The 11,546-nt window shown below is 38.9% G+C and overlaps 1 long non-coding RNA gene across 1 annotated transcript; it reads left to right on the forward strand.

Annotated features, from left to right (window-relative positions):
• Nucleotides 1–1,272: 1,272 nt before the first annotated feature.
• On the forward strand, nt 1,273–11,323 carry LOC131381367 (uncharacterized). The gene is made up of 5 exons (XR_009210065.1): nt 1,273–1,531; nt 1,663–1,857; nt 5,498–5,800; nt 7,450–7,715; nt 11,165–11,323. It is a non-coding gene; the product is annotated as an uncharacterized LOC131381367 (long non-coding RNA).
• Nucleotides 11,324–11,546: the final 223 nt, after the last annotated feature.

Below are 11,546 nucleotides of genomic sequence, written 5' to 3' on the forward strand. Positions count from 1 at the left end.
ATTCTGGTAAGTGGGGTCAGATTTTTTCCTTTTTTATTGGCCTTTTTTCTTGGTTGCTCCAAAATGAAACATGACTATAAAGTAAGATAATGGGCTTCCTTATGTGATGGTAAACAAGTTCCAAAAAGTTCCTAAGATGTCTCACTCAATACCAGCACAACTGAAATGGAAGCAAAACTTCCAAGAATGACGACTCATGACTTAGTTGTGGAGGCTGGAGGTTCTCGCATGTTCATTTTTAAAGACCAATTTCAGCACTTTATAGTTCCATTAACTCGAAATAGAGTCTGAGAGACTCTATTTCTAGAGTGGATCTTATGGAGGCAGTGGGTCTTATGGAGGCAGGTGGGGCAGGGGATTGTAGGGAGGCCTCCTCTAAATTATTCTGGACAGTCCATCGTGCAATAGATTGACCTTCATGTCAGCCTGCAAGTAGACATTTTGAGGGTCCACAGATACAGAGGAAAGTACTTTCAGATGTTAGGAATTAAAAATCCTCAAGATATGCATGTGAATAATACATGCAGACAAATCTATCTTGGTTTGATGGTTTTTTCTCAGAGTCCCAGAAAAGAAATTACTTAGTAAGAAATCCTGGCTTATAATGTGGTCTTTTAGAGTAAGAATATCTGAATCTAATCCTCCTGGAGTCAAAATTGTGCTAAGCACTGTTTATATCTAACAATATCATAAGTCTCTAATCTTTTGTATATGATATTCTATTGCCAGGCCAACTCAGTATTTATCAATTAGAAATTGGGAAGAAGCAGATTTTATTTTGCCCTTAAATGACTCTCTGCATCCAGTTCTTCCTCCTCAACAAAGCTTTGCACTTTGGGGTTAGTTACAAGAAGTATTTCCACCCTAAAGCTCCACCAGGTTGCCTTCTGGTAGAAACTGTTTTTTCACGTGCCACAGACCCTGGAGGGCAGGACATCCAAGTTACAACAGTTCAAGCCAAGTGGCTGCAGGACCCATACAGCTGTGACTTCTGTCAGCTCTTAAATAAAACATTAGATGTGTGTCTATTGTTTGTGAACTGTCCATGGTCCCTTTTCAGCTGGCTGGGGTTAAAGGGTATGTAGATTAGTAGGCCAGCTGTTTGGTAATTGTCACAGCCAGTTACTCAGTAACCTATAGGATAGCATTCTCTGGAGGTAACGTCTTTGTTGCTAAGCAATGAATTCGGGTAAAATACCTTTCCCTGCTTCTTTCTGGTCTAGTTTTAGAACACAGGGTATTGGTTACATTGTCTTCTCCCACAGCCCATTCACACCTCTTTTGTTTTTCTACCCAGGCCATGAAATGAGTGCGGATAAGTTGGGACAGCCCTGTTTACTGGGACTTATCTACTGCTAATGCGGTCCAAGAGTAAGCGAATGGCTGGGCAGCAGTATTTCTTGGGATGTGCTCTAAGGTAGCCACTGTCATAATGTCCCTTCCAGATCTTAGTTTGGGAATCGGCCAATATATCCATCAGATGGGCACAAAAAACAGCAAAAACAATGGCAGGAATGTGATGAGAAGAAAGGTAAATGGATGCCTAGTGATGTGTGCCCACATCACTTACCAACTTTATTATTATTATTATTATTATTATTTAGTTTACATTTTGAAATACATACTTGCCCTCAATACTTAAGCATAAATATTCTGTTACAGAGACCCAGAGCACTGGGTAAGAGGGGACTCTGTCAGGAAAACCTCAGGTTAGTACCCTCAGAATAGGTTTGAGCCATCTTCCTCCTCTAAGGAGTTTGCTGCAGACAAGATCAACAACCAGCTTCTCAACTACATTTCTTCCTACCTTAAAATTTTGAAGCCATTGGGACCTGATGTTACAGGAGATCATCTAAGGTAAGCCCCACTCTCTGTGTTGTTTCCCCGGCAGTGTTTCGGTAGAAGAGATAAAAGAAAGAGTGGTGTTTGGGTTCTCAGAAAAACCTATTAATTCAACTGAGCATTCTTACCACTTTCTGTGGAAAATCACGGTTCCTCAGAGCAGGGTGTGGGTTCTATCTGGGACTCTCATGTGCTGGGGCCCTGCCACCATCACTTCTTCCATGCATGAGCCTCACATTAGCTAGACCACACCAAATAGTTAGCAGGTAGACATTTTCCTCCCAAAAATGATATTCATGTTCAAAAGTGTTCACAAAGAAATTCCTTTCAACGGCAATCGCCACTAGGAAATTTTAAAGATTTCTTTTTTTTATGGTGAACCAACGTATACACACAGAATATGAAAATCATGGGATACAATGTGCTTCAAGTCCAGCACAGAAGCTATGCTCTTGCTGAAGCTCTTGCTCAAGACTCCCAGCTGGCAAAAAGGGCCTCTGCCAGGCAGCCACTGCCCCACCTCACTGGGTGATGGTTAACAGCAACAGGGTCTGAAACACAACTCCACCTTTGATTTGCAAGGTGGCCTTCAGCAAATTACCCGGCCTCTCTCAGCCTCAATGCCCTCATTTTTAAAATGGGCGTAAAAATAAGGTTGGTTAAAAGCAGGGTTGCTATGGGAATTACATGAAATAATACATGTGACCCCCTAAGTGCATAATAATTGCTAGCCTTGGTTATAGTTACCTCTCCTTTGGAGCCCACACTGTACCAAACTAAACAAACAAATGCCTGTTTAGTGTCCACTGTGGGCAAGGCTCTGCTTGTCAGTTAAAATCTTGTTAGAGTGAATGAAAATAAAACATTGAAACGAAGAGCACTTTTGGTATTCATTACTTAAGGTTCTTATATGATTTTTCTAGAGAAACGGACCGATAGAGAGTACTAGAGTTACACAGCAGAAACCTGTACCGTGTGTGGCATGCACCTCTGCTTGCGCAGAAGTTTTTATGCCTGTGTGTTTGCCCAATGAGCCCACTGGGTTTGGAGGAGGCATGGGCATTTAGCTCTGCAGCTTCCCCTCGGCCCAGTGAACCACTGGCAACAACTAATGGTCAAGAAACATGTTCAAGTTGTTGAGTTACGAAAGGATGAGGTAGAGAAAAGAAAAAAGAAAAAAGGTCAGGTTCAAAGTGTTGCCTATAGTTTTTGTCATTTTCTTGTCCGTTTCCTTTTAAATTCAAAGTGCTCAAAGTCCTTTAGGAACTCTTTTGCCATCTAGCTAAGTTGACAGGCAATCTTACTCTCCCCAGTACATGGATATGAGATGATTGAGAAAATAAGCAGTGGGCTGGAGCCCCAAACTATAACAAACAAACAAAACAACAAAACATTAATATCTACAAAATTCCATGCATGTTTCCTAAGGCCTTCTCCCAAATCTTAATTCATGGTTTCCCTTGAAATGGCCATTTAGATAAACCAGCACTTAAATATAAAAAGAGAAGCTCTAGGTGCTTCAATAAAAGGGATTGATAAACAGAAGAGAGATGAGTAGTATTCTGTGCATTGAGAGGCTAAACACCCAAAGGGCTGGCCACAGCTCTACCCTGGGTAGCCCCTCGCAGCTCAACTCCACAGAATCCTCTGTTGGGCAGACCTTACCATAAACATGGATTAAGGACCAATGGCCGCAAAGTAAACTGACAGACCAAAAAGACAAAAAGAATCCTCCAGCACAACTTTTGTGAAGAAAAAAAAGGAGAAATCATAGTCTGACTTCTGAGGCTAGTGACAGTTTAACTTTAATGGACTCTGTTTATGTAAGGAGTAAAGGCTTGGGTTTAAAAGAAATGTTTTAACTTCATAAAGTAGGTTAAAGAAGCCATTGCACTTCTCACTTGCAATTTTTGCATGGTAAATTTATTAGTTGACAGCTCTAAGTAGAACACAAAATACCCTGCCACCAGAGGCTGAAGCGGGCAGATCATGAGGTCAAGAGATCGAGACCATCCTGGCCAACACGGTAAAACCCTGCCTCTACCAAAAATACAAAAATTGACAGGGCGTGGTGGCTCACGCCTGTAATTCCAGCACTTTGGGAGGCCGAGGCAGGCAGATCATGAGGTCAGGAGATCGAGACCATCCTGGCCAGCACAGTGAAACCCTGTCTCTACTAAAAATACAAAAACAAAATTAACCAGGCGTGGTGGCAGATGCCTGTGGTCCCAGCTACTCGGGAAGCTGAGGCAAGAGAACGGCGTGAACCCGGGAGGCGGAGGTTGCAGTGAGCCGAGATGGCGCCACTGCACTCCGGCCTGGCAACAGAGTGAGACTCAAAAAAAAGAAAAAAACACAAATACCCTGCCACCTGTGTAACTCACTGAATTGTTTTGTTCTTAAACTTCGTCCTTTGTTAGATTAATAATCAGTTGTAACATAGGCTCATAAAATGAAAGTGGGTTTTTACCATTTTGTCACATCTTATATTAGCACTATCACCTTATAATGATTTCCTCGTTATAACAATTTCCTCATATATTGGGATGCTCCTTTGGACAGCGTTACCTCATAAAGAAGTCATTTTGATATTTCAGGAATAAAACCCCTTTGGATAGAGTCCAAGAGCCACTATCACTTTAAAACAAATGGCTCTTGGTGACAAATATTAAGACTCCTGTGTGTTTTAACTTAGGTTCTGAAGAATTAAATGTCAGAATCCTAAACTAAGACACATTTGCTTTTTTGCTATCTCCCGCCCCTGAGTATTATAAGACACAGTATTTTGACAGTGTTTTACATTTATACTTCACACAAACAAGGCGCAATTGCACATTTTATCACCACACAAAATAAACCTAGGCAAACATCTCTTTCTTCCTGTCTTGTATGTTGTCATTTGGCCATGAGGCATCATGTTTGCCTCTTTATTCCTGTTTTGTGAGTGAGTTGTGTTTTAACTAAACTTTCTGTTTTTCCTGGAGTTAGCAGTGATCAATTAGTTGCCTCCTTACCCTGAACAATTAGACAGGATCTCTCTCTGTGTGTATCCTTCCTACTTCCTTAGCCCAGAGCTCTCCACCACTAGAAACAATTCTTATTTTTTTTAATTTTGAGACAGGAGATATTGGGAACATGCAAATAGACAGTAAAAGGCCTCCCAAAAGTATGCTCTTTTTAGAATGCACTTATCATCAGCATGGTACACATCTCCCTGATTATTTCTTATCTAGACAAAACTCTGGTGAGGATTTTTTTGTTTGCTTTGGTTTGGTTTGGTTTTTTCTTTTTCTGTCTCACAAAAACCAAGTGTTCTCCAGCAATGAGGCAACGGAAAAAATCAATACTTGCCATGTACCATGTAACCAATAGAATAAGGGGAATGATTTATGTATGGTTGGATGCAGCCTGAATCAGCTGGGGCCTCATACAGAGAGCAAGAAAAAGAGAGAAGAAGAGACACAGAGAGAGAAAGAGGGAGAGAAAAAACAGGGGGAGATAGCAGGGAGCTCAACTGCAGTGATTATTTCTACAGTGTGGCCAGATTTTTTTTTTTTCCTGCAACAATAATCCCCCTTTCCGGCACTACAGGACACAGGGAAAGCCTGCAATTTGTGGAATATCTGATGGCTCAGCTTTCCCCTCCTTTCCTCAGAGTCATGATGCCATGTTCATACTAAGGTGCACTGAGAAGGGGAGAATGATGTATGGCCTGCAGTCCTTCAACCTTCCAGTCATCTCCACCCTAAGAAAGGCTAGTGATGAGTCGGCAAGCATTAGTTGACAGAGAGTCAAATTATCAAAAGGATTAAAAATAAATAAATAAAGCGCTCCAGCAACGCTTCCTAAGAAGACCAGCGGGAAGGGCTTACAGACGAGAACTACTCTATACCCCAGGAGTTTCTGCTGGAAATATAGTTTGGTTAACTGGAAATCCAGGGCGCTGCAGCATTTAAAGGTATTTCATCCTGAAGGTAACTTTTAGGGTAGCTGATATTCTTACTCAAAGCTTAGATGTGAACTGTAGTTACGTGCTTGTGGTGGGGAGGTGGAAGTAAAAAGCCCCAAGCCCAGCTACTTCACAGCTGGATACCTGGTACTATTGTATATTGAATTCTAGTAGTTGTGACTTTAAACTGGGTTAATCGTTTGCTTCAGGATGACATAACATATATGGAGATATATATATATGTTTATTAAATAACATAATCATTTATTAAATTCCTACTCCCTGCTTCAACCCAGGATGAAGCTTGCAGGACTTGATGAGAGGCAAATTTGACTATTTCTTTGGAATATCTTTGTTTTCTGTGGTGTATTTAAATGGATCTAAATTTGTTTTCATGAGTTACCTTCTTTATACATTGTGCTTGAAAATGTGGAAAGGTTGACAGCATTTCATTTCCATCAGTCTGTTGAACAAGACTGAATTATGTCCTTTTATGAGGAACACTGATGCCATATAATTTTTTATGATGTTTTCACATTCTTTAACCCAGACACAGTATTAACACCACAGTTTGATATTCCGCTAAAATATCCTATATTCTATATATGATCCATTACACCACAAATAATCCATGGAAAGATATTTTAAATACTGAGTATGTCAGAATAATGTCACGTCGTTAATGTTTGCTTAATTTGGAGCTGGTAGTGTTAACACCCAAAAACTGTTAAAATAGTTTTTCCCCTTTCAGTTGAAAGTGTCTATTCAACCCAATATTATCATAAACTCTCTTGACAAAATGCCATGCAATTTTAAAAATTTGTATGTTTATCTTATATAAATTATCTTAAACTCTATTGACAAAACACCATGCTGTTTAAAATATGTAATGTTAACCCTATAAAAATTATCTTGAACTCTCTTCACAAAATGCCATGTTGGTTTTTTAATACGTACATTCAAAGTATAGTGGTTGGCAATTTTTGGCATTTTTCCACACACATATTTATCATCTAATTTTTGCTTTCATTTATGACATAATTATTTTTGTGATTCTTACATTCTATATTTAGCTCCTCATTTACACTGAAGAGTTTGTGGATTTATTTCATAGTTAAGTCTGCACGCATAGAATAAAATATTAAAAATAAATTGCAGATAGCTACAAAAATATAAAAAACTCTTCTCAGTAGTCCTTGTCTTTTAAATTGCTCATCACACTTTAATACCATTTTTATAGGTGTCATTGAAGAGCAGTTAAGTTGAAGCTTTATTAGTTATAAATCAGTAAATATTCTCTTGTCTGCACTTAAATATCTAGTCATTGAGAGACTTGATCTACCCTATTCCTTACAAAATTATTTTGGGAAGATTTCTATGTAAACTTCACTAAATATATATAATTTTTTTCCTCTGAACAAAATTGGGAACAATAAAAATGTAGTCCATAAGTAAACTGGACATAATTAAATATCTTTCCATAATTATAATACAGAACTGATTATCCAAACCAGCAGAAATTATGCATAATCGTTTTAAATGGGGGAGACCAGGTGGATATCTGCTGCCTCTCTCTATGTAAGGAAAGATTAGCACTGTTTTTTACATTTTGATCTTGATCATCATTCTCCCTTTCATTCTTCTATTGGCCCAAACAGGTAAAACAACAGAAACCCATTACCATCTTTACTTTTGGTTCTGCTGCCTCAGCCAAGCCATCCAGGTGAGGGTTAATAAACAGAGAAAACCTGGAGAGGTTCCAAATAAAGTGAGAACTATAAAGATGAAGGCCAACGCTGCAAACATCTCAGCCAGAAAGAACACTCTTAGCACCCTACAAGCAGGTATGTGCTTACCAGCAAACTAAAGCAAATGGAAATTAAGAAGCATGATCGCCACCAGCAAGGTGCTGCTGAACTATAAGGTAAGTACAACTAGGACCTTATTGTAGATGTATTTTTAGAGCTATGTTGCTGCCACTTAAGAAAAACTATTATCTATAGCAGAGAAAAAGCTTAAAAACCAGCCAAAGGCCACAGAGAGAGTTCAATGAGTCTGGCCAAGTCTATTATATTATTTGAGATGGGCCTTCCAACCACAGGTACCTGGGGGGTTAGCAAACAGAATCCTGGCCCTAGCCATACCAGAATCGCACCAAACAAGTAATAAACTAACTGCAGGAAGCAGATGGGTAAATAAGAAGCCCAAGAGCTGGATTTCATTGTTAGTTAACAGAATTTCCAACACATGTCCCTTCATTTAAAAAGTTTATTTCTACTAAATGTAAACTTCCCAAGTTCTAATGAAAGCTGACAATGCTCCCCAGTATAAGATTAATTTCCTATCAACATCTGGAGTTAAAATTCATAAGTTTATATATTCATGGATGAAATGTTGGCATCTTACGCTGTGACAGGAAAACATATCTTCTCATTGTAAGCAAGAGTCTTCAGTGAACGCCTACTATGGTTTACATTCTCCTTCATCAGTGGTTAAAATTTCACTGATGAAATACCCATTAAAGAGAAAATCAATGTCTGAGCTTAACCACCTGCTTTGTTTTAGCACCACAAATTATTTTAAAAACTGATTAACATGAGTAACTCACTATTTAGGAAATACATCAAACAGTGTTCCATATTGCCATCTGTCATGCAGAAAAGAAGTTAAGTTGACATACATCCTTTGCTCAATAATTATTTAATCCACTTAATACAAATAAATGAAAGAACTGATCAAAAAATCCACATTTTTAAAGTCTAATTTCATGTTCGTATGATGAATAAAAATGAAAACATTCTCATGTTAAAAATAAAAATATTATTACTTTTAAATACGTCTGCTTCTACCTAAGAGATAACTTGTAGGCTCTCCATAAAGGAACTATTTCTCACTCTATTTCTTTTTTCTGCAATTAGTCTATGGCACCCAGAGCATCATGGATTAGTCTAGTTTAATCTGAACATAATTGGATAGCAAGTTTCTATTTTCTAATCTAAACAAGCTCACGTTAAAAATACATAGAACTTCGATTCTCTTTAACAGAAAGGCTAAATAAGCAGAATAAAATATGACAACACATTTCTGTACTGTTAAAATATGATTACCTGTACTTTGCAGACCTTGCCAAGGCATGAAAGCACAGGCAACAGTCTACTGAAAATATAAAAAAGACGTATGTCCAGACCCACACTTCAGCTGGTTCCCCTGATAGAATGAGGTTCTTTGGCCCTCGTCCTGGCTGTTTGCATTTGCATCTTTATAGATTACGAGGAGATATAGATCCTTCCGTCTCTCACAAAGCTGTCCAATTCTCGTCACTACTTAGAATGGTTTTACTATATGGGCTGCCTCATTTATGCAAGTAGAATTTTCTCTGATAAGATCTAATTGAGAACACATCTTCCCTCCCTACCCCCAGGGAATAATCCAAAAGATGGGAGGTTCTTAATAGAACAATTAATTGTGATAAATTTCTGATTTTTGCTCCTTCGTCCAGGGCTATTTCCATGGCAACATCCTCTCATCCTATTGTTGGGTTGTTCTTCATTCACACAGCAGGTTAAGCCCAGGGCAGCCAGGGCAGGCTGATGGTCAGCTTTTATTTTCTCTGGCCCTTCAACAAAGGTTAGTTGAGGTCACCAGAAGCCATAGGGTAATTACTTTTCCTCCTCAGGGTTAAAGGTACACAGATTGCTATTGGGACAACTGTATGGATGACCTTCAGCTTTTAATGTTCAATCTTCTTTTCTTTCATCAGAGAACGAATAAGTATAACAATCATGATGCAACTCTCATGCCTAAAATTTCAAGTAGAAAGCCAATTTTTTATTGTGTAAAATTACTACATATTAGAATAATATACTCTTGAAATCAGTTTGGAAAACCGAATGCATAAAAAGGTTTCCTATCACTTAAATTAAAAAAAAAAATCCATGATAGAAAATTGCAGCTGTTCACTGGTTTTCCTGTTCAATTAATCTGATATTCATAATTTCCCAGGCTTCAATCATTTCCTGAGGGTGTGTTAAGGCTGAGAAGAAAATGGAAGCCTTCCTGGCTCCACTTGGGCGTCTATTTTTTTTTCCCTTCAAACAGTAACTGTGGCCTTAGCCCCCTAAACTGACTAAGAGTACATTAGATTAAAATGAGTTTCCTCTCTTTGCTTCTCTATTCTCAGAGAAAGTCAGCCTCTAAAATAATTGGAGGAGGTGGGTGGAATCTTTTGAGATTAAATGCTTAAAACACACTGCCCCACTCATTTGAAGAGACACTTTCAGATTTCAGTTCTCCATTTCAATCTGGAATTTTAAAGGAATAACTGTTATGGGTTCCAAAAATGGAGCCAGACATCAGCCAGAATGCATGTGTCATTGTTGTACCAACAGGCAAAAGACTCAGCTCCCTGAACATGATGGGTTTCATAATAGTTCATCTCAAAAAAAGATGCACAGAAGGGAGCCTGAGCCCCTTCTGCAGGGAGGGGCAAGGGCCATCTGAAAAGGACCACCTGACCCACTCTAAAGCCTTACTTAGAGGGAACCATCCCTCCGAGTCTCTTCATCTTTATCCAAGAAATTGCCTAGATGAGGGAAATGAGAGCAGACCCTCCACAGTCACTCTGAAAGAGGTGGAGACATTATTTCTGCCCACTTTGTCAGACTCACCTGTGTATGGCTGGAGATCAACCAGACACTTTATTTCCCTCCAGTCCCGTCTCCCTCAACAGCCCTGACCCAGCTATCCGTCCAGTGCCACCTTCACAGTCTTTATATGGAGTCATCCTTCTGCCCAGGAGCTTACTGGGAACCCTCCAGATCCACACCAAGGCTGCCCCTATAGATTGCTTGATCAGCTGCTTCCTCTACCCGGCTTGAAATTCACACCCCTAGCCTCGCCTGTTTGGCCACTGTGCCTTGTTCAAGCAGCCTGTAGCCCCCTCGTGTGTGGTTTCCCCCTCCATGAGCTTATGCCATCCCCTCTAAATGGCAATTTTCTCTTTCAATACCCGCTTCTTCAAAAGGTTGGTTTACAATCCAGTTCCTTCAGAAATTCCTCCATTTTTATCCTCTGCTATATCTAAATTAAATAAATACATGTAATAAATATACATATTTATATGTCATATACCTGTTACATATAACATATATACCTATATACACTGAAGCTATAGAAAATGCATCTAAATATCTGAATCCTATTAAATAGCAACTTTAAAGAAAAAACCGAATACCTTAAATTACTCCCATTTACAAATTCTGGGGCCTCTTACAACACTACTCTTTTACATATTTTACATACAAGAACAACTTAGTATTCATCTTGGTAAGTTTTTTGTTTTTTTCACTTTATTTTTTATTGTCCTTTCTACAGCTCTACAAAGTCCTCTGTGAGCAAAATATTTTGGCGTCTTTATATCATAATATTCCCAAATTGTCTCCTTTTTGTTCTCAATGACCATCAATTAGTATCCGCTGAATTATTAAGTCATGTTTAAGGAAGATAACAGAAAATAAAGTATGATCACACGCAGCTATATTTCATGTTATAAGTGATTTCTGAAGTCTTCAAGACTCGTAGAGTACAATTACAAATGTGGATGGTAAGTGATGGAGATATTTGGAAAAGATCAGAAACTGAAGGAGGCATATGTCAGGGTCTGGCATGTGACCTGGCTGCATATTACCAGGTGAAGAGAGGAAGATCTAGCACTGCCCACAGCTGCTTCGCAGCAATGGCCGACTGGTAAAAGAAA

This window comes from Hylobates moloch, unplaced genomic scaffold (assembly GCF_009828535.3).
Source record: "Hylobates moloch isolate HMO894 unplaced genomic scaffold, HMol_V3 SCAFFOLD_15, whole genome shotgun sequence".
Lineage (NCBI taxonomy): Eukaryota > Metazoa > Chordata > Mammalia > Primates > Hylobatidae > Hylobates > Hylobates moloch.